This window comes from Hyaena hyaena, unplaced genomic scaffold (genome assembly GCF_003009895.1).
Source record: "Hyaena hyaena isolate Hyena2069 unplaced genomic scaffold, ASM300989v1 scaffold_469, whole genome shotgun sequence".
Taxonomy (NCBI): Eukaryota; Metazoa; Chordata; class Mammalia; order Carnivora; family Hyaenidae; genus Hyaena; species Hyaena hyaena.
The window spans coordinates 8,206-29,820 of NW_024081103.1; positions in this window are offsets into that span (position 1 = coordinate 8,206).

Sequence of the window (21,615 nt, forward strand, 5' to 3'; positions counted from 1 at the left end):
GAGGGGCTGTACCCGTTTACATTCCCACCAACAGTGTAGGAGGGTGCCCGTTTCTCCACATCCTCGCCAGCATCTAGAGTTCTCTGATTTGCTCATTTTAGCCACTCTGACTGGTGTGAGGTGGTATTTCAGTGTGGTTTTGATTTGTATTTCCCTGATGAGGAGGGATGCTGAGCATCGTTTCATATGTTTGTTAGCCATCTGGACGTCCTCTTTGGAGAAGTGTCTGTTCATATCTTTTATTTCTTAATGGAATATAAAATATTAGTGTGGTTTATAATCGATGAAGTCTTCGATTTAATGAAACATATTAAGTGGCTTGCAGGAACAAGAGCTGATACGGCCACAGAATTCTCAGGTGTTCCATGAGGTGACCTTTGGAGGGCACTCTCTGAAGCTACCACCATGGGACAACAGAACACATGTCTGGCCACTGCAAACAAATTGCTATTTTTTAGAGAATATTTTAAGGTGAAAGAGCTGTTAAGGATTTTGGTGGCAGAATATGCCTCAGTTTAATAACAATCTCATGGGGAAGAGTGTTAGAGTAGCAACTTTTTCTAACATCTAATAATAGCTTCTATCTAAATCCCCAAGGGATATGTATTAAAAAGCATATACTATCATGCCATCTTCTGAGATAAGCATGGGAAATTAATAAGAATTAATAGACTATTGCATTGTCACTTGACAATTTCCATTACCAAATTCACCATAAAACTAAATTATATATATCCACGAAAACTCAATCAAAATCAGTTCCAAGTCATGCTGTTATTGTATGTAACTCCAAGCCAGCAATAAATATCTTTTGATTTTTTGACTTGCTCTAAATGAAGCATTGCTGTTAAAGCATCTAGTTCACATCTTCCATTTTATACTTAAGTTTTCTTACGCCTTTGAATTCAGCCCTCCAGGAATTTTTCTTTAATTTAAGACATTTCTAGCCGTATTCTTACTCTTTTTCAACTGATACAAATGACATAATGGCAGGATCACATAAGGATAAGAAAACGAGCTTTATCTTTGGCATGAATGATTCCTGCCTTATTATAAGGAAGAATTTTATAGCAGTAAAGATTTTCTAATAATGAGCCAGGGGTAGAGAGTAAAGCAGGTTTTAAATTTCTAGCTAAATCGTTACTATGTTTCAATGAAATGGTAGACATTCACTTGCCAAAATCTCTAGTAAGCAGAACTCTCAGAAACAAAGAATAAAATTTGTCTTTCCTGCATTATGTAACTTAAATAAAAACTGGGCGGATCAAATAGATCTCAAATTAATAATATATTATACTCTTTAAAAATATTCAGAGATGGGACTACTGGGTGGCTCAGTCAATTAAGCATCCGACTCTTGATTCCAGTCAGGCATGATCTCATGGTTGGTGAGTTCGAACCCTCCATCAAGCTCAGCACTGGCAGTGTGGAGACTGCTAAGGATTCTCTCTCTCTCTCTCTCTCTCTCTCTCTCTCCCTCCCTCCCTCTCTGTTTCTGCCCCTCCCCTCCTCTCTTTTTCTCTCTCAAAATAAGCAAATAAAGTTTAAAAAGTAAATAAATATGAATATGAATGTTCAGAGATGGGAAATAAAGAGGGATTCTCCTGTTAAGCTAAAAAGCAATGATAAAACACAATAAGCCAATTCCAGTCTCATATTTAAAAGGCAGTCCTTAATAAGAGTAAAAATAACAGTATGAGTGGAATTAAACTGTGCTCAATTAATAGCAAGAGGCTGCCACTATGAAATCAAGATCAAATTTAGGAAAATGGGAATACAGAGACATTTGCAATTTGAATAATTATCTACAATGGACTTGATTTATGTAATTACTCTCTGGATCATCCTGATGATAGTCGTCTCCATTCATTCAGGTAGTCCCTGAGAATATTTAAAATCACTGGAGTGGCATTTTTAATATTTTGTATGTTTTTTTCTCATTAGAAGTTGTATTTGTGGGACACCTCAGTGGGTCAGTCAGTTAGGTGTCCAACTCTTGATTTTAGCTCAGGTCATGATCTCATGGGCTCTATCCTGACAGCATGGAACCCACTTGGGATTCTCTTTCCCTCTCTCTCCCTCTGCCCCTCCCCCATAAATAAGCATTAAAAAAAAGAAGAAGGTGTATTTGCAGGGTGTGGTATGTATGTGTTTAGCTATATCAGCCATGTAATGATAAGAAAACTCTATCCACCACTCAAAACACACTTAATTTCCCACCCAATCACTCAGAGTCATTGACAAACGATGAATCCAGTTCACTTATGACTTTGTGATCAGTTTTATCTTAGTACTCTTCTCTCAGCTCAATAGCATTCTCTTATGTGCAGTTTTATCCAAATACATTCACTTAGTTTTAGCCTACTTAGGTCATATCCTTCCTTGAGATTCTGATGGAATCTAAGGACCCTGTCTTTTCAGAAATGCTTGTGGGTTCCCACAGACTAAATACACACAGTCTCAATGGACATGAGACACTGAACACAGTGGAATAGCCAGGTGAGATGAGAGAGGCTAGTCTGTGGCACGTGGACAGCCTATGTCCATCCGATGTTTGCCACGTGACAATGTGGCACCACAGTAGTCCTTCTGCTCTAAAAAAAGATTGGAATTCACATCTTTCCATGAAATCTCCAGACTTTCTAATATTAATAACGAATTCATTTTTTAAACCTAGGATAGGCCAAATAAGCACATTTTAGAGCTCTGTGTGCCTAGTGAGCTCTCAGGTAAACAATGCCTGCCCGGGGACCCCCGCTTAAGATCCCTTACCTCAGCAGTAGAATTGCTACGATTATTCCTAGAAGAACCTTTCCCACCTGGTTTGAGGAAAAGAGGGGACGGAGGGCAACAAGTTTCAATTCAGTAATTTGAGGGATGCCCTTGTTCAGACAGAATTTCCCATTATCTCAAATACATAGTCCAATATTTCCTTTTTATATAATTTTTAAAATGTTTTTATTTATTTTTGAGAAAGAAAGGAAGGGTGTGTGAGCAGGGCAGGGGCAGAAAGAGAGGGGGACAGAGGATCTCAAGCGGCCTCTGTGCTGACAGCAGAGAGCCTGCTCCTGGGGCTGGAACTCATGAACCATGAGATCATGACCTGAGCTGAAGAAAGTGGGACACTTAACTGACCGAGCCACCCAGGCACCCCCACGGTCCTATATTTCTGATATGTTCTGTTCCCACAGCCAATGCACACACACACACACACACACACTATATATATATATATAGTGTGGAAGTTCCTGAAGTTTTTTTTTTTCTGTTTTTCAATGTAAGTGACGTTTTAATAGATATTATATCAAGGTACAACAGAAACATGAAAAAGATAGAGGAAAACACCATGTGGGGATTCATGATAGATTTCACAGAAGAGCATATTCCTGGGAAGAAGTCACCAAGCTGAGGAGAAGCAATGTGTTGCAGACTAAAGGAGGAAATTGCATGCTGGCAAGAGGAGTGAAAAAGCAGAGAGCAAGACAGTGCTTTGGTAAGTAGCAAGGAGCTTTATGTGTCTGGAGTGAAGGTACAGGATGGTAGCAACAGAGATGGGCCGGGGCCTTGATGTTTTGCATGTGGTCCTTAGGGGTTGAGTTTTTCCTTGAGTGTTCTGCATGTGGTCCCAAGAAGTTGAGATTTTCCTGTTCAAGATGGTTATGAGTAGGGTGGTGAAATGATGACTTCAAGATAATTCAATATGACTCCATACCTCCCATTTCTTCCTGGCGGTTAAGCCACTGAGTCTCTTCATAGACCACCCTGCCCTAGGAGTGGCCCATCTCTATACACAGCAATGAGAACTAGCAGCTTGGCCCTATTCGCCATGAGGTTTTATTTTCTTGAGCCTGATTTCAAGCTGATGGACCCAAAATTGCCGTGAATTACACTTTCAGATTAAACAGAATTAAGGGAGGAAAAAGAAATAAAAGTAAAAACAGGTGCATTTGCTGTCAGTGAGAGATGAAAGGAACAAGTTAAGTGAGTCCACGTGGAGAGACATTTGAAATGAAACTCAAGAGCTGGCCTCATATAGAGAGAGACACAAGAACCTGAACTCCTTCGCTCTGTCTGATTACTTCTGCAATAACTTGCTAGTTTTATTTAGGAATCTCTCTAGCTGGGGATAGAGTCTCTTATACCCATCAAGTGGTGGCACTATATAAATGAAATAGCATTATAAAACAAAAGACAGATCTCTGCACCTATGCATATTAATGAGGTGCTAGCATCTTGCTGTGGTTCCGAATTCATAACGTGCTTTCTCTCAGCCAAGTGCACAGTGGCACAGCATAGGTAACATGTGTGAGATCACACCTTTAAAATAAATGCAGTCCATTAATCAAATATGACCCAGGGTAGCAGGGAAGAGAAATCTTGAAAATGTGATTTTTATTTTATTGCTTGCCCCTCCGTGCAAGTTTTGGCTCCATGCCGTCCACTGATGGAGAGCTATTCCATGTGATAAGGGGCCAGAAGCTGACTGTAAGGGAACCTGCTGTGTTTCTTAGGCTCCTTTTAAAACAATGAACACAGTATTTTGAAAATCAACTGAGTTCAGACTTTCTCCCATGCACTTAGCTGCATAGTAATAGAGCCCAAGCCTTGGCAGAGAGAGGCTGTGTTACAGGGTAAAGGGGAAGGAAGATCACTTGAAGAGCCAAGACCATTCCTATAGTTCCATTCATTCCTAAAAACCTAAGGATCGCCCCCTCCCCAGCAGGTCAGGCTTTTCTGCTGCCTTTCCAAAAATCATAGGCTTTCTCCATGATTTTTTCACCTCCACACAGGGGAAGTAGCTACTTCAGAGCTTTCTGCCTATTACCTCAAGATCATGTCTGGTTGATATCTAGGCTAGAGCTCACAATAAACCTTTTTCTATTAGAGAGGGTAACTGTAGCCTCACCAAAAATTAGCTTAAAATTTGTATTGTAAGGGAGACTGTACAGGTAATACATGGTGACATAAACTTTTTAATGTTCATTTACATATATTTGAGAGAGAGAGAGAGATAGAGAGACAGCACAAGTGGAGGAGGGGAAGAGAGAAGGGCAGAGATAGAATCCCAAGCAGGCTACATTCTGTCAGCACAGAGCCCAATGTAGGGCTTGATCTCACAAAGCATGAGCTCATGACCTGAACCGAAATCAAGAGTCAGATGCTTAACTGACTGAGCCACCCAGTCACCCTGATGACGTAAACTTAATCTTCCCACTGTCTGCTTTAAGTTATATTCTATGAAATAGAATTATAGTAAAAAAAATCATAGCTAAGCATTAATAATGTATAATATAATGTGTATCATATATAATATAACATATTTACATATGATTATATATTATAACTGTATTGGGATACTAGAGTATGCTTCTCAGTAACTGATAGCATAAGCAGACAGAAAAATGGTGAGGATATAGAAGATTGGACAACAAGATTAATAAATCTGAACTAATTGGCACAAGAACACTGTATTCAACGAATATGATTTGCACATCCTTTTCCAAACTTATGTAGAATATGTTTACCAAGGTCAACTGTATGGTTGGCCAGTACATTTCAAAGACTTTTAATCATTCAGAATATATTCTTTTAACACAACAAAATGGAGGCAGAAATCATTAACAAAAGGATAACTTTTTAAAACCCAAATGTTTAGAAATCAAACCAGACACATATAAGTAACTGAGGGGTCAAATAAGAAATTACAATAGAAATCAGAAAATATTTTTAATGGATAAAAAATATGATATATTAAGACTTGTGGGGCATAGCTATAACAGCATACACAAGACATCTTATACCATATCCTTATTTATACTTGCTAGAAAAGGTGAAATTTAATGATCTAAATATCAGTCTCAAAAAAATGCAACAAATTATGCTTGAAGGAAATATAAAGAAGGAAATAATAAAGATAACAGCAGAGGTTAACTAAATAAAAACATGTTTGCAATAGAGAACATCAACAAGCCAAAAATTAGTCTTCTTAAAAATAAATCCGTGTAAGATAAATAAGCCTGATAAATCTCAAGAAGATTGATCAAGAAAAAAAATAAGGTAAAAATTATCCATATGATATATGAAACCAGGAACATCACTATGTACTCTATAGAAAGTAAGGATAATTAAAAGGATATTAAAAATATATGTATGTCAACAATTAATTTCGCTGAAATGGATAAAACCCTAGAAAAACACACCTTACCAAAGCTGACACAAGAAATATACAAAGTAAATACATACACATATATAGATATACAGTAAATCCTTGTTCTGAGAACATAATTCATTCTGGAAACGTGTTTGTAATCCAAAGCACTCATATATCAAACCAAAGTTCAAGAACCATTGGCTCAGTTGTAATCATGTAACATTTAGCATCACACACTATTCATATTGCAAGACATTGCTCATTTATCAAGTTAAAATTCATTAGAAATGTTTGTGGGGCACCTGGGTGGCTCAATTGCTTAAGCATCCAACTTCAGCGCAGGTCATGATCTCACTGTTCATGTCGGGCTCTGTGCTAACAGCTCAGAGCCTGAAGCCTGCTTCGGATTCTGTGTCTCCCTCTCTCTCTCTCTGCCCTTCTTGTGCCCCCACTCACGATCTGTCTCTGTCAGATGAATAAATGTTAAAATAATTTTTTTTAATGTTCACTCATCTTGCAGAACACTCATGGAGCAAGTTACTCACAATCCAAGGTTTTACATTTTAAGCCTTCCCAAAAAGAATTTTCAAACTCAGATGGCTAGCATAGGATTCTTTATTTTGGAAAGAAATAGCACCAATCTTAATAAAACAAAAAAAGAGGAAACACTTTGCAATTCATTTTATGAAGCCATCATAAACCAAACATTAGAAGATATCAAGGATGTTTTTTAAGTTTTTTATTTAACTTCCAATTAGGTAACATGCACTGTAATATTAGGTGTACAATTTAGCGCTTCAACACTTCCATATGTCACCATGTGTTCATCACAAGTGTATCCCTTAATCCCTATCACCTATTTCACTCATACCCCACCTATCTCCCTTCTGGTAACCATCAGTTTGTTCTCTATAGTTAAGAGTCTGTTTCTGGGTTTGCCTCTTTCTCCCTCTCTTTTCTTCCCTATGCTTGTTTGTTTTGTTTCTTAAATTCCACATTTGAGTCAATCATATGGTATTTGTTTTTCTCTGATTTATTTCACTTAGTATAATACTGTCTAGCTGCATCCATGTAGTTGCAAAAGGCAAGATTTCAGTCTTTTGATGGCTGAGTAATATTTCTCTGTGTGTGTGTGTGTGTGTGTGTGTGTGTGTATGTGTGTGTGTGTGTGTGTACCGTATCTTCTTTAGCCATTTGTCAGTCAATGGACATTCGGGCTTTTGTTTCTGTAATTTGGCTATTGGAGATAATGCTGCTATAAATATCAAGGTGCATGTATCCCTTTGATTTGTATTTTTGTATTCTTTGGGTAAATACCTAATAGTGATATTGATGAACTGTAGAATAGTTCTATTTTTAACTTTTTGAGGAAGCTCCATACTGTTTTCCAGTGACTGCACCAGTTTGCATTCCCACCAACAGTGGGGGAGGGTTGCTCTTTCTCCATATCCTTACCAACACCTGTTGTTTCTTGTGTTGTGGATTTTAGCCATTCTGATAGGTGTGAGGTAATAGCTCATTGTAGTTTTGATTTGTATTTCCCTGATGATGAGTGATATTGAGCATCTTTTCATATGGTCATCTGTATGTCTTTGGGAAAATGTCTATTCATGTCTTTTGCCCATTTTAATTGGATTTTTTTATTTTTTATTTTTTGGTGTTGAGTTTTATAAGGATATTATAAGCACAAGACAATCTTTCTCATAAACATAGATCCTAAATAAATATTAATTAGCAAATTGATCTAAGTGACTTTTTTCCAAATGTTTAATTACTTATTTTTGAGAGTGAGAGCACAAGCATGTGAGGGACAGAAAGCAAGGGAGACACAGAATCTGAAGCAAGTTCCAAGCTCAGAGCTGTCAGTGCGGAACCCGATGCAAGGCTCAAACCTATGAACCATGACTTGAGCCAAAGCTGGACCCTGAGTCAACCAGGTGCCCCAACCAAGTGACTTTTTTTTTAAGTTAATATATTATGATTGAGTTTCTTGCAGGAATAAAAGGTTGATTTGTGAAAATCAGTCAACGTAATTTACCATATTTACAAAATAAAGAAGAAAACTCATATGACCATCAATAGGTTTTTTTTTTAATGTGATGTCATACTTATTTAAACTACTGTAAGTAATGCCTAGCATCTAATAAGTACTTGAAATTACATTAGTTTGTTTCATTTCCTCCTTGTCTCGATCATTGTCTTCTTTGGATGCTACTCACAGATAATTAATAGATTAAACTCTACAGGAGGTCAGCTATAATTGCTTTCATTTAATCCTGTCAAACTCCCTTTTCCCACTGACCATGAAATGAATTCTATAGCTCTTACCCAATCACCCAAATTGCTTCACCATATGGCTCAACTTATCTTTTCTACCTCTGTTCCCAAGACTCTACCAAGTACTGTACATACCTCCATCTGTGCTTAGTGGGAAAAAGCATCAGAACCATGCCTATGTCAGTCAGTTAAGCATCCGATTCTTGATTTTGGCTCAGGTCAACAACCACATTGGGCCCCAAGCTGCCTGTGTGCATTCTCTCTCTCTCTCTCTCTCTCAAATAAATAAAATTTTCTTTGGAAAAGAACCAATGATGAATTCCCTGTAGAGAATTTGATGGGGACATCATCCTGTATATCTCCCATTATTCCACATATAAATATTCACATAAATAAATTCTCTCAAGGGACTGGCATGTTTTCTCCAACTATGAAATGATGTAATTAACTAACTTTTCTTGTTATTTTGGTCACCAGGAAATTGACAGTCATATTCAAACCTGGTGACTGTGTAGGATTTTACAACTTTCTCACATGTGTCCATTCTCCTTCTCTTCAATCTCTTTGTGAAGGTACTGAACTTTTATTATTTTTGTATTTTTATCTCTCACACATCTGATTCTTTTCCTTTTTATAATTGTTTTTTAACATCTCTCCTATAAATGGCCTATATCCCTAACAGGATGAAGTGAAGCATGCATGAAAAGAACAAATCCCAGTCTGGTTGAACATACTTGAACCCTTCAAATCTCTGTGCCTTTCTTTTGATTTTTTTCTTAACCTAAGTTATTCCCATGTCACTATCACCACCCCCTCACCTGATATATTTTATTTTCTGTACTCTAGTGATCAAAATTGTATCTGTCCTTCAGTGCTCAATCTTGAATGTTGGCTTTCTCCTAAAATGTTTCTCACCCCCAATATGTGAATGCAACTTGTATAAAGTTCACCTTCAAGTAACAGAAGACCTAACACAAACCTGTTGAAGTTCTCTTAAGGTGCATTGACTTTTTCCTAAGACTGATGTTAAAATGACTGCAGCAATACCCACATCATGCTAGGCCATGACAACATGCAAAGAGAAAAAAGGGATCCATTCTCCCTCTTGCTAGAGGGTATGGAAACGCTTCCCAGAAGCCCACAACCCCCCCCCCCCCCCCGCCCACAATCATTCTTGCCCAGAGTTGGGTGCATAACCATAGTACACAGGGAAGAATAATGGGATTTCAATGATTGGCTTAGACTGATTAGCTTAAATCCTCTGAAGCTAGAAAGGAAGTTAGTTTCCCTGGAACCTACAATTGTGTGGAGAACTGTAACAAAATCAGAGATCTGTTAGAAAGGAAAATAGAAAGGAATGAATACTGGGGGGACAAGCAGTAGATTCTGTAATTGTGATCTCTCCCTCCCAGAATTCCTGGGGCATTTTATTTGCACCTTTCATAACTCACCTTATGTTTTCTGTGTTACAGTTTTCTATGTACCTATTTCATTTCCATTTTCTACCAGCATTAGGTTTTTTTGAGGACAGAGGCTCATCTGAGTGTCCCACTCAGCTACCTAAAGAGGAGTTGGGCATATTAGGCTCTCAATAAGCATTTGTTCAATTAAGTTCTTCATTTTCCTTCTGGACAGCATGAGTATAAAAACTCTGTCTCCTTTGTGTCCATAACAGGTACTTTTGTGTAGCTTTATATTTTGACACGACATGCCTGCCTCCTATTAATTACCCACTGGCCCACACTTATGAAGATGTTGCTATAACCTTAGAAGGTGTAAGTCTTGTGCTTTGATTTTCCTAGAGTGGAATGAATCCCTCATTCATCAGCATATGTTCATTCACCTGGTTCCCTTTCTGACCCAATTGTAGAATGGCTGGCAGATGCTAGGTGTAAACTGAGGCTAACAGACAAAGCTTTTCTCTGTGAGAAGAGGACTGGCTCACACCTGGAGCAAACCTGTAGCTCGGGCCTCATTAGCACCATATTCTAATCTTGCAGAGGGTTCCCAGTCAACCTCTAAAAGCAGCAAGAACAGTGGACACTGGCCCAGCCTGGAGGAGCTGGGGAACATCTGGTAGACCACAGGATGGTTGCAAAATATTTAGTGTTTGAACGAAAGAATCCCCCCGATCTTGGCAGGTCTCAGACATGTAGCATTGGAAGAAAGATGTCTCTCCATTCAAAGCTGCTCTCTCTCCCCCCACTCTGAAAGCAATAGCAAAACTTCAAATAACCCCAGCGGTTCTGTTCTTCCCACAGCATGAAGACACTCTGAGTATAAGCAGGCTGCTGTTTGCGGGATCTGGTGAAATATTTTATTTATTTCAATTAGAAATCATCCTACGCCTGGGTGGCTCAGTCGGTTGAGCGTCCGACTTCGGCTCAGGTCATGATCTCACAGTTCGTGCGTTCGGGCCCCACATCAGGCTCTGTGCTGACAGCCAGCTCAGAGCCTGGAGCCTGCTTCAGATTGTTTCTCCTTCTCTCTCTGATCCTCCCCTGCTCACGCTGTCTCTCTCTCTCTCTCTCAGAAATAAATAAACCTTTAAAAAAAAAAAAGAAATCATCCTAATCAGCTCTTTTGAAAAGGTACACCCTGGAATGCACAAACACCACTCCACTCCCTATCATGGAATAAAAGATACACTGTCATGTGGAAGAGAGGCGAAACAAATAAAAAATTTCTTAGCTAAATTCCTGAGAAGCAAAACTGACCAAATTTCCAGCAACTGCTCTGGCTAAAAATACCACTGATTCCATGTTTAAGATATCGGAGCGTGTTTCAGCATTAATGTCTGACCAGTTGGTAGAGGGAGAGTAATCATTCCGCATTCCCCTGAAGTGTTTGGGAACTCAAAAAAAGCAGAAAAATCCTCTGGGATAGCCACCGCAAAATGATCATTTCTGGCATTATCAGACCGGAATCAGGATCACCATATTTGTTTATGAGTTGGGAATTTAAGTCTCTACCACTGCCTTCGGCACTTTCTCTGAAGTTGAAGATACCTGTCTTCTTTGATCCAACACAGTATAGGAAGTCAGAGGATCAGCATGGGAAGTGTTTTCGAGGTGGCTGTGTCAAGCAGGACTGAGGGTGCATCACCAATCGGTTTTCTTACTTTGATTTCTTTGTATTTATAAGTATTGTGGTTTCACTGCAGCGCCCATATAAAAGATCTAAAGCAAAAAATATTTTTAAAAGATGGAGTTTGGGAGAAGGGGAATCTTTACAGGTGACAAATATTAGTGCTTCTTTGAATCTAGATGTGAAATTAGGGAATCTAGGTATCAGTACTCTAATGATGAGTGAATGAATGAATGAATGAATGAGAACGTGAATATAGTTTAGACTCTTACTGGAACTGACATTGAGCAAGTTACTTAGCCTTTCTGAGCCTCTGTTTCCTCATTTATAATTTGGGGACAGCCATAATTTCTTCTTTGCAATGTGAGGAGGATCAGATGTGATAATCTATGCACTGTGTTTAGTGCAATGCTTGATATTTTGTAACAAGCAAAGAAATGTTCATCACTATGCTCATTACAATGGCTGGGCTTCCCCTTTCCATGATAATAGGGTCCTGTGATAGGGAAAGGAGTGAAGAGCTGGTATATAACAACTTTAAACCAACTAACCACAAAACTATGCCTTGGGGACTGAATTATTCTCAGTAAAGTTATTCCATAGCAGGTAGACATTATTAACTGGATCATGACAGAAAAGAATGCCTCCAGCCAAGAGGAAACCAGATCAGTACTGTAGACAGCAGGTAGCCAGTCCGCTGCTCCTTATCTTGATAAACTTAACTGAAAGCTGGATCTACTGGCTGGAGACCAGAGGTGGCTCTTAAGGAAACAGCAAGTGACAGTCTCCTGACAGAAGGGGAAGAATCTTCACAACCAGACAGCAGCTGAAAGTCAGCTTGACCTTGAAGAGGGAGGCACTCGGCTGATGGCAAAGCCGCATCTCGCCACCTGAACTGAGGAAGATTAAAAGAATATTTGATTTACAATTTGCCCAAAGCAAATTCTAGTGGGGGGTGGGTGGGAATCCTAGTTCTCTGTCTTTTCTCTCATGCCTCCCTCTCTTTCTAATACCTCTGCTTTATTTCATTCTTGTTCCAAACTCTTCCATACATCATACAGAAGACATACGCATATATACTCAAAAATAGCTAATACTTGTATACTGCTTACCATGTGTTAAGCACAATCCTAAATGTTTTATGATTATTAACTCACTTAATTATAAGACTAATCTTTTAAGCTAGGTACCATTTATAGCCCCATTTTTATAAAATAAAACTGAGATACAGAGAGATTATTTAACTTGCCCAAGGTCACAGAGGTAATAAAAGGCACTATCGGAAGGTGGATAGCCTAACTCCAGGATCTGTGGGTTTGTTTGTTTTTTTTTCTTTTCCAATCTGGATACATTTTCTTTCTCCCCCTCTCTCTCCCTTCCTTCCCTCCTTTTTCCCTTCCTTCCTTCCTTCCTTCCTTCCTTCCTTCCTTCCTTCCTTCCTTCCTTCCTTCCTTTCCTTCTTTCTTCTTTCTTTGAGTGTGACAATAAGCCAGTTTATTTTTTCATATAGCAACTTTTATTTATTTGTATCTATAGCTACTTCCTAAAATATTTTATTTTATTTTATTTTTTCATCATCATAAATGTGTTCTTTAATCTCCATCACCTATCTCACCCCCCCCCCCCCACTCATGTCCCTTCTGGTGGCCATCAGTCTGTTTTCTACAAACATATGGGTGCATGTATCCCTTTAAATTAGTGTTTTTGTTGTTTGGGGGTAAATACCTAGTAGTGCAATTACTGGATCGTAGAGTAGTTCTGTTTTTAACATTTTGAGGAACCTCCATATGGTTTTTCAAAGTGGCTGCAACAGTTTGCATTCCTTCTAACAGTGCAAGAGGTTTCCCCTTTCTCCACATCCTCACAGCCACGTGTTCGTTCTTGCGTTTTTTTTTATTTTAGCCATTTTGCCAGTTGTGAGATGAAACTCATTGTAGTTTTGATTTGCATTTCCCTGATGGTAAGTGATGATGAGAACATTTTCATGTGTCTGTTGGCCATCCGTATGTCTTCTTTGGAGAAATGTCTTTTCATGTTTTCTGCCTGTTTTTTATTTCTTTTTCTTGTCATGCATCATGTTAAATAGATATATTTATTTATTATTTTTCAATATAATTTATTGTCAAGTTAGCTAACATATACTGTATATAGTGTGTTCTTGGTTTTGGGGGTAGATTCCCATGATTCATCGCCTACGTACAACACTCAGTGCTCATCCCAACAGGTGCCCTTCTCAATGCCCATCACCCATTTTCTCTTCTCCCCCCCACCCATGAACCCTCAGTTAAGAGTCTCTTAAGGGTTTGCCTCCCTCTCTGTTTGAAACTATTTTTTCCCTTCCCTTCCCCCATGGTCTTCTGTTAAATTTCTCAAGTTCCACATATGAGTGAAAACATACGACATCTGTCTTTCTCTGACTGACTTATTTCACTTAGCACAATACCCTCCAGTTCCATCCATGTTGCTGCAAATGGCAGGATTTCATTGTTTCTCATTGCCATGTAGTATTCCATGGTATAGATAAACCACATCTTCTTGATCCATTCATCTGTTGATGGACACTTAGGCTCTTTCCATGTTTTAGCTATTGTGGAGAGTGCTGCTATGAACATTGGGGTACATGTGCTCCTATGCATCAGCATTTCTGCATCCCTTGGGTAAATTCCTAGCAGTGCTATTGCTGGGTCCTAGGGGAGTTTTATTTTTAATTTTTTGAGGAACCTCCACACTGTTTTTCCAGAGTGGCTGCACCAGTTTGCATTGTCGGCGAGGATGTAGATAAACCGGAACCCGTTTTTAATTTGACTTTTTGAGGGGTTTGTACAAGATATTTAGATACTAACGCTTTATTGGATGTGTGATTTACAAATATCTTCTCCCACTTAGTAGGCTGTCTTTTAGTTTTAGGCTGTCCTTTGAGTTTCTTGATTATCTCCTTCGCTGTGCAGAAGCTTTTTTAACTTTTGTGTAGTTCTGAAAGTTTAGTTTTGCTTTTGTTTCCCTTGCCTCAGAAGACATATCTAGAAAAACATGTTGTTATGATCGATGTCAGAGAAATTACTGCCTGTGCTCTCTTTAAGGATTTTTATGGTTTCAGGTCTTATACTTAGGTCTTTAACCCATATTAAGTTAATTTTTGTGTATGACATAAGAAAGTAGTCTAGTTTCAGTCTTTGACATGTTGCTGTCCAGTTTTTGCAGCACAATTTGTTGAACAGACTCTTTCTCCCAATATATATTTATTCCTCCTTTGTCACAGATTAATTGACTATATAATTGTGGGTTATCTTTTATTCAATCCCATTGATCTATGTGTCTATTTTTGTGCCAGTACCATATTTTTTAATTACTATTGCTTTGTAATATAACTTGAAATCTGGAATTGTGATACCTCCAATTTTGTTTTCCAGAGTCTGTTTTCTTAACGTGGTCACTCTGTTACCTAAAATATGAGGTGAATATTGCAAATATTCATTACTCATTCAATAAATATTCATTAAGGCCTGCAAAGGTAAGGTAAAGTCTTTAATCTCAGAGATCTTAAAGCTGGTGAATATGATAACTAGATACATAAATTACTATAATGCAAGGTAACAAGTGCTAAGTAATCATTATAGAGGACTTTAGGAAAGAAGAAAATACTCCTCTTGGATAAGAAAAGTTTTCATGGAAAAGTGGGTATTTAAGTTGGGGCCTGAAGAATGCATAAAATTCAAATATTGAGAGTTGTCATAAAGAGACCTTATAGGATAGTAATTTTCATCCACAGCTGACACTAGAAGTCACTTGAGAATGTTTCTTAAAATACAGATGCTTGAGGGGCACCTGAGTAGCTCAGTCAGTTAAGCATCTGACTTCAGCTTGGGTCATGAGCTCATGGTCCGCGGGTTCTAGCCTAGCGTTGGCCCTGTGCTGACAGCTCAGAGCCTGGAGCCTGCTTCAGATTCTGTGTCTCCCTCTCTCTCTGCCCCTCCTCCACTTGCACCCTATCTCTCTCTGTCTCAAAAGTAAATAAACATTAAAAAAGTTTTTAAAAGGGGCGCCTGGGTGGCTTAGTCGGTTGGGCGTCCGACTTTCCCTTAGGTCATGATCTCGCGGTTCGTGGGTTCGAGCCCCGCGTCGGGCTCTGTGCTGACTGCCAGCTCAGAGCCTGGAGCCTGTTTCAGTCTGTGACTCCCTCTCTCTCTGACCCTCCCCTGCTCGCGCTGTCTCTCTCTCTCTCTCCTAGAAATAAAAAAAAAAAAAGTTTTTAAAAAATACAGACACTTAAATTAATGTTAATTAAAAACACTGATATCTGAGATCTCACTACATATTCACTTGAAGGGCTAAGGTTAAAAAGTTCCAAAGCCCCAGGTGTTGGCGAGGATGTGAAACAGCTGGACCTCTCACACATTGCTGGTGGGAACGTAAATAAACAGCCATTTTGAAAAACAATATGGCAGTATCTACATAAGTAAACATGTATTTACCATATGATCCAGCAATCCCATTCCTGGAAAAATGAAAACATATCCATACAAACACTTGTATGCAAATTTCCATGGCAAAATTATTCTTAATGACCAAATAACTGAAAACCATTCAACCTTCTATCAAGTGGTAAAAAGAGAAGTAAATTGTGGCTTATGCCATGCTATGGAAATCAACTCAGCAATAAAAAAGGACAATATGGTTGAGTTTCAAAAATATAAATGTGTGCTAAGTAGAATGAGGCAATCCTAAATGACTATACACTTTATGACTCCATTTATATGAAGTTCTAGAAAGGGCAGAACTATAGTGACAGAAAGCAAGTCAGTGGTTACCTAGGGTCAAGTGTCAGGAGATCAACTACAAATGGGCACAAGGACACTTAGTGAGATAGAATTGTTCTAAGTCTTAATTTTGCTCGTGCTTACATGACTATATACAGTTAGCACATTTTCAGGCTGCATAGTAAATGAATGAATTTTATTGTACATTTATATATTTCAAGTAGCTAATACCATAACATAGACCAATTAAATCTGAGCCCTGAGAGTTCTGGGCCTTGGTATGTTTTTAAAGCTACCCAGGAACTTCTCATATGCAGCCAGAGTGAATAACTGCTGCTCTAAGAAAAATAAACACCATGTCCCAAGTGTATCTATAAAAATAAATGAACATTCCTTTATAACTAATTTTTTTAATTTTTAAAAAGAGTAAAAGTAGGCACCTTCAGGGAACAATGTGACTAGAACACAGAGTCTATAAATACGAATAGTGCAAATTGGTCTAGAAATATAACTTGGGAAAGATCATGGAAGGCCACAGGTTTTCATAGTAAATGAATGTTCTAGAATATCCATCAGAATAGCAGCTTTTTCCTTTGAGAACCTATAGAGAAAATATTTTCAATCCTTAGAAATGGAAAATACTATTAACATTCATGACTCTGCAAATGATATCATGGATATTCATAATAAATTGAACTATATGTGTCTATGCTAAGAATTATAGTCAAGAAGAGAAGTGATTGTTGTGTACCTGTGTGATCTTGAACAAGTTTTATTTTTAACCTCAATACACTTCTATTTACTAATCTGTAAACTGGGTGTTAAGCTAACAAATTTCTAAGAGTCCATCCAGCTCCACTTCTTCACATGCAAAGCAATTAAACCTAGGAGACACTGCCTTATTGAAAACAATAGAACAGAGTCTCAAGGGACCTGGATGTGGAAATCAGTCAAAACACTTGGCTAATATTCTTTCCTCTTTTTTTCTTCAGGAGCCATATAATGCCTACCCTTCCATCCAGCTCTTTCTCTTCATTCTACAGGCTCATTTTTCCACTTTCTTCTCTTGGATGTTTCCAAAATGGTAACTTTAGCTCCCAAATCTACAGGATGTTTCAACTTAGTTTCCAAAAGAGACAAAATTTTATCTCTGCTTCCAACATAAAGGTAGCCCCTCTTCCTTTGTATCTGGAGTCAATTCCTGATGGATTCAGCTCTGGTGGGTTTTTTGTTTCTGGGGGTGCAGGAGGGGCTGGGAGCAGGGGGAGTGTAACCTATAGGACTGTTCTTTTCTGTGCAAAGCAGACATGGAACTACCTAGTACACTAGCAATCTAGTTCTTTATTTTCTATATATTTTTTTAAATGTTTATTTATTTTTGAGAGAAAGAGAGCACATGCAAGCAGGGAAGGGCCAGAGAGAGAGAGGGACAGAGGATCTGAAGTGGGCTCTGTGCTGACAGCAGAGAGCCCAATGCAGGGTTCAAACTCAGAAGCTGTGAGATCATGACCTGAGCCACCCAGGTGTCCCTTTTTATTTTTCATCTTGCAATATTAATCATGGATTAAACATGGAATATTGCAATATTAATCATGGAATCATCCAATATGAATCATGGATTCTGCTATCCTTGCGGGTTCTCTACTTTTATTGTTTGAATATAACTTCTGGAGATTTGTGTGTGTGCACGTGCGTGTGTGTGTAAGCCTTAGGCAACGTTTTTCTACTGTTCATTTCAATTTCTTCTGGAAACAGTTATCAAATTATTAAACATTGTAGGAATATTAAATTTTCCCAAATATTAGGTTTGCATTTCCTCAAAATAAGGTATTTTTACATCTACCAAGAAAGCAAATTTTCTGCACCTAGCTGTCTGGCTGTATCAGCAACTCTTTTTGATTTGTGCAACAAAATCCCAAGAAAGCAGTAATTACATGGCCTAAACATAGCAAATCATGCTGGAGGTGACATATGATAGTTTGATACTTAAAATAGCCATTGCCTGAGAATACTGAGAAATGGAGACAGACTTTTGAGGTAACGATATGCCAAGATGGGGATTTTTTTTCAGCCAAAAGCCAATGCATCATTGATAGAATAGACAACTAACCAACAGAGAAAACTCTCTTGCTTCAACAGAGATGTTTTATAACATCTCACCCAGGAGAATTTTTTGCAAGTCATGCATTCTATTAGAATTTCAACTAATGAAGTTCTTGCAAATACATAGATTGACATAGTAATGATGGGAACAAAAGAGCGCTATGAAAATACAGTTGCCTAAGACTATATACTGTATTCTGAGCAGAGACTAGTATTTTCCGAAATTACTTATGATACATGGATGTGAACAAAGAACCAGGACTAAGAAAGAAAAGGATACAGATGAGACAAAGAAAAGACACAGCTCTCTCATGACTTTTACTCTACAGTGAATAAGGATTTGTAGTTTAAAAAATGAGAACCACACTTTAGCTCTGCTGCTATGGTGTAACACATATGATAATTGTGTGTACACATATGCAAATACACACAGGTACGTGTGTGCAGTTAAGGTGACCAAGTAGATCATTCCAGAGTATATATTTGGTCTTTTAGCCAACTCTTTTTGTTGTTTTTATACAGGTAGAGAAATCCTTCTAGCACCAAGAAGAGAATTGCGTGTGCTACCTATTATGTGCAGATGTTGGTCTGTGTTTGCTTCTGTCTGTCTGTCTCCTTCTCTTTCTGTTTGTTTCAGGAGCAATGCAAAAATATATCCTGGTGTCCCCATGTTAAAGAAATTGTCCATGGCAATATGTATGCTTTCCTTGAGGAGAGATTATGCTCTCATGGGAAAACTCATATCAAATCTTTTGAGCCATTAACCCTTCTTCGGGCCATGATACAGAACTGCCCAAATGAAATATAAAACTGCTCATTAGAATCCAGCAAGAAAAAAAGGTCCCCAGTGAACAGAAGTAAAAGCTTGGCATCTTTAGCTTCCATGCATCATCCCAGCATCAGCAGCTGCTTCCCTAGGCACTGGCAGAATAGTAAATCTGAGTGTGGTATTCATCTGTGTCGTGGTTAGGAGGAAGCCAGAAGAGAACAGAAAGACATGGGGTAAAAAATGAGTTGCTGATAAGCCGAGCTTACTGTTCAACCCCAAAGTTCATGGCAACATAACCATCCTTTGTCGCTCTACAAGAGGAACTCGGTATTGCTTTAATTACTTTTCTCTTCTTATCCATTGTGTTCCCAGCCCAACATTATAGCCACCAAAGAATGGGCAGACCATTCAAGTATTATATACATGAATTTATATGATCTAAGATGGCATCTATATTTTGATCTTACAAAGAAATTGTGGGAATTGACAAAGTTTTTCATCTAAGTCTCAGAGGCCTGATCCAGAATACAAAGGTTAGTCATTACTCATAAAATCAGCCTTAACAATTCCAGTGAAAGCAAAAGATACAAATTCTAAATACTCTTCCCAAAAGTCTTCAGCCTGTGGAATAGTGATTCATCAGAGAAAGAATTGACTAACTTGATACTGAGGTGATACTGCTTCTTCCAGGAAGGACCTTTCAGGAATTCCCAAAGCCTTGCCCTAGAATTTCTCAAAAGGCACTACTTTACCTTATAAATCTATATCCTTTACCATATGGTCCCAAGTGGTTTTGCTCATTTAGGTTCATAGCAACTGTTAGGCTCAAATATTCTGCACTAGTTCATTTAAGAAGTATGTTATTTTAGCTGACAAGAATAATTATGTTTTACTTGATTTTCATTTGATGATACTGAGATAAAGAGGAAAAAAACAGTAGTCATTCTTTAACCTAGATGGCACCAGAAGAAAGCTACTGGGTCAGTTAAAGACTGATGGATTAGAAGTGGAACTCTGGCGGCCCATTCTTCTGTAAAACACCATTTAATCTTATTCATTAATAAATATTTAAATACTCAAAATGGAAAAAATCTCCTAATAATCCCAGTAAACAGAGATAATGTTATTAATTATTGTATTAATTAATTGTATTGTTATTAATTAATGTATACATGTATACATATATATGGATACAGATATCCTAACATATCCATATACAGATATCTGGATATGTTAGGATATCTGTATCTCTATCTATAGCTATAGCTATATATCTAATTGGTTCTTGGTAGCTGGTTTGGGAATATTAATATATAGATACAGAGCACATGCAAGTGAATAAGGAACTCAGCACCTTGCCCCTATTTGCTGGTAACATCATTTCAGGCCAGAGCAAACCATGGATATGAGTCACCTTCTCCAACACAGCTTTCCCCAGTTGGAACTCTATCTTCCAAGACTGGAAACTCAACATCTTTTTCCAATAAAAGTCATCACTCTGAAAGAGTAAACATAAAGAACAAGTCCAAAACAAAACAGAACAAAAAAGCTAGGCATAAGCTTAGGGGATACTTTTCTTCACCTACAACTATCAATCACGATGTTAAGCACTCACAACACATTTCTATCAAACTCATGTGAAACTTGGCACTTCTGAGCCCTGCTCCTCTCACGATCATATGCTCCTGTCTCCCGTCAGTCTTCAGCTTCATGGGAGTGACATCTGTACCTCCAGATGTTCATGTTTTATCAGGCCCTTCTCGGCCATTTTGATCAGGGTACATGTACACAAATTATACTATAAATCTTCTCACACTTCATATACTATATCAAAAAAGAAAAACCACTAAATTTACACTGAGCTCTATTGAGCTTAGGAAACGTAACTTGAGATTTAACACACTATTCATAAGGATGTGCTATTATTCTTAATCCCTCGATTAATATGAGCTAGCACTACTGTACAGATTTATTACGGACCATATGCTCTTTAATTATCATTGCCTCCCAAAGTTACCACTTCTCACATCTGCAGCCGCTGTTGGCTGCTGCTCCTCTGTCCCTGCCTCAGCAAGATCTGATAACCATTTCTCAGCTGGACACCTTGACAAAGACTCAACCCCAGCAATGTCTCAGAAGAGTCATTAAAACAAAATGAAAGGAAAGGGGAACAAACAGTGTTTCAGGGAAAGCACTGGTGATGAGGGAGATACACTGTCAATTGTGCACCTCATCTGTTCAGGTTCATTATTAGCTGAAATGCTTTTTAATTATAGATTGTTAATGGTCAGCCTCCAAATTCTGGCCATTGTAAATGGAGTGAAGGAAGAGTCTTCTTTTCTTGAAGCAAATGAGAATGCAGAGTGCGCAAACACTAACATTGTTCTCAGATCAAGATGTGCCTTGCTGATTTAAAATCTTTTGGACGGCACAATCAAGGGAAACATAATTCACGGGGACTTGGGTTAATT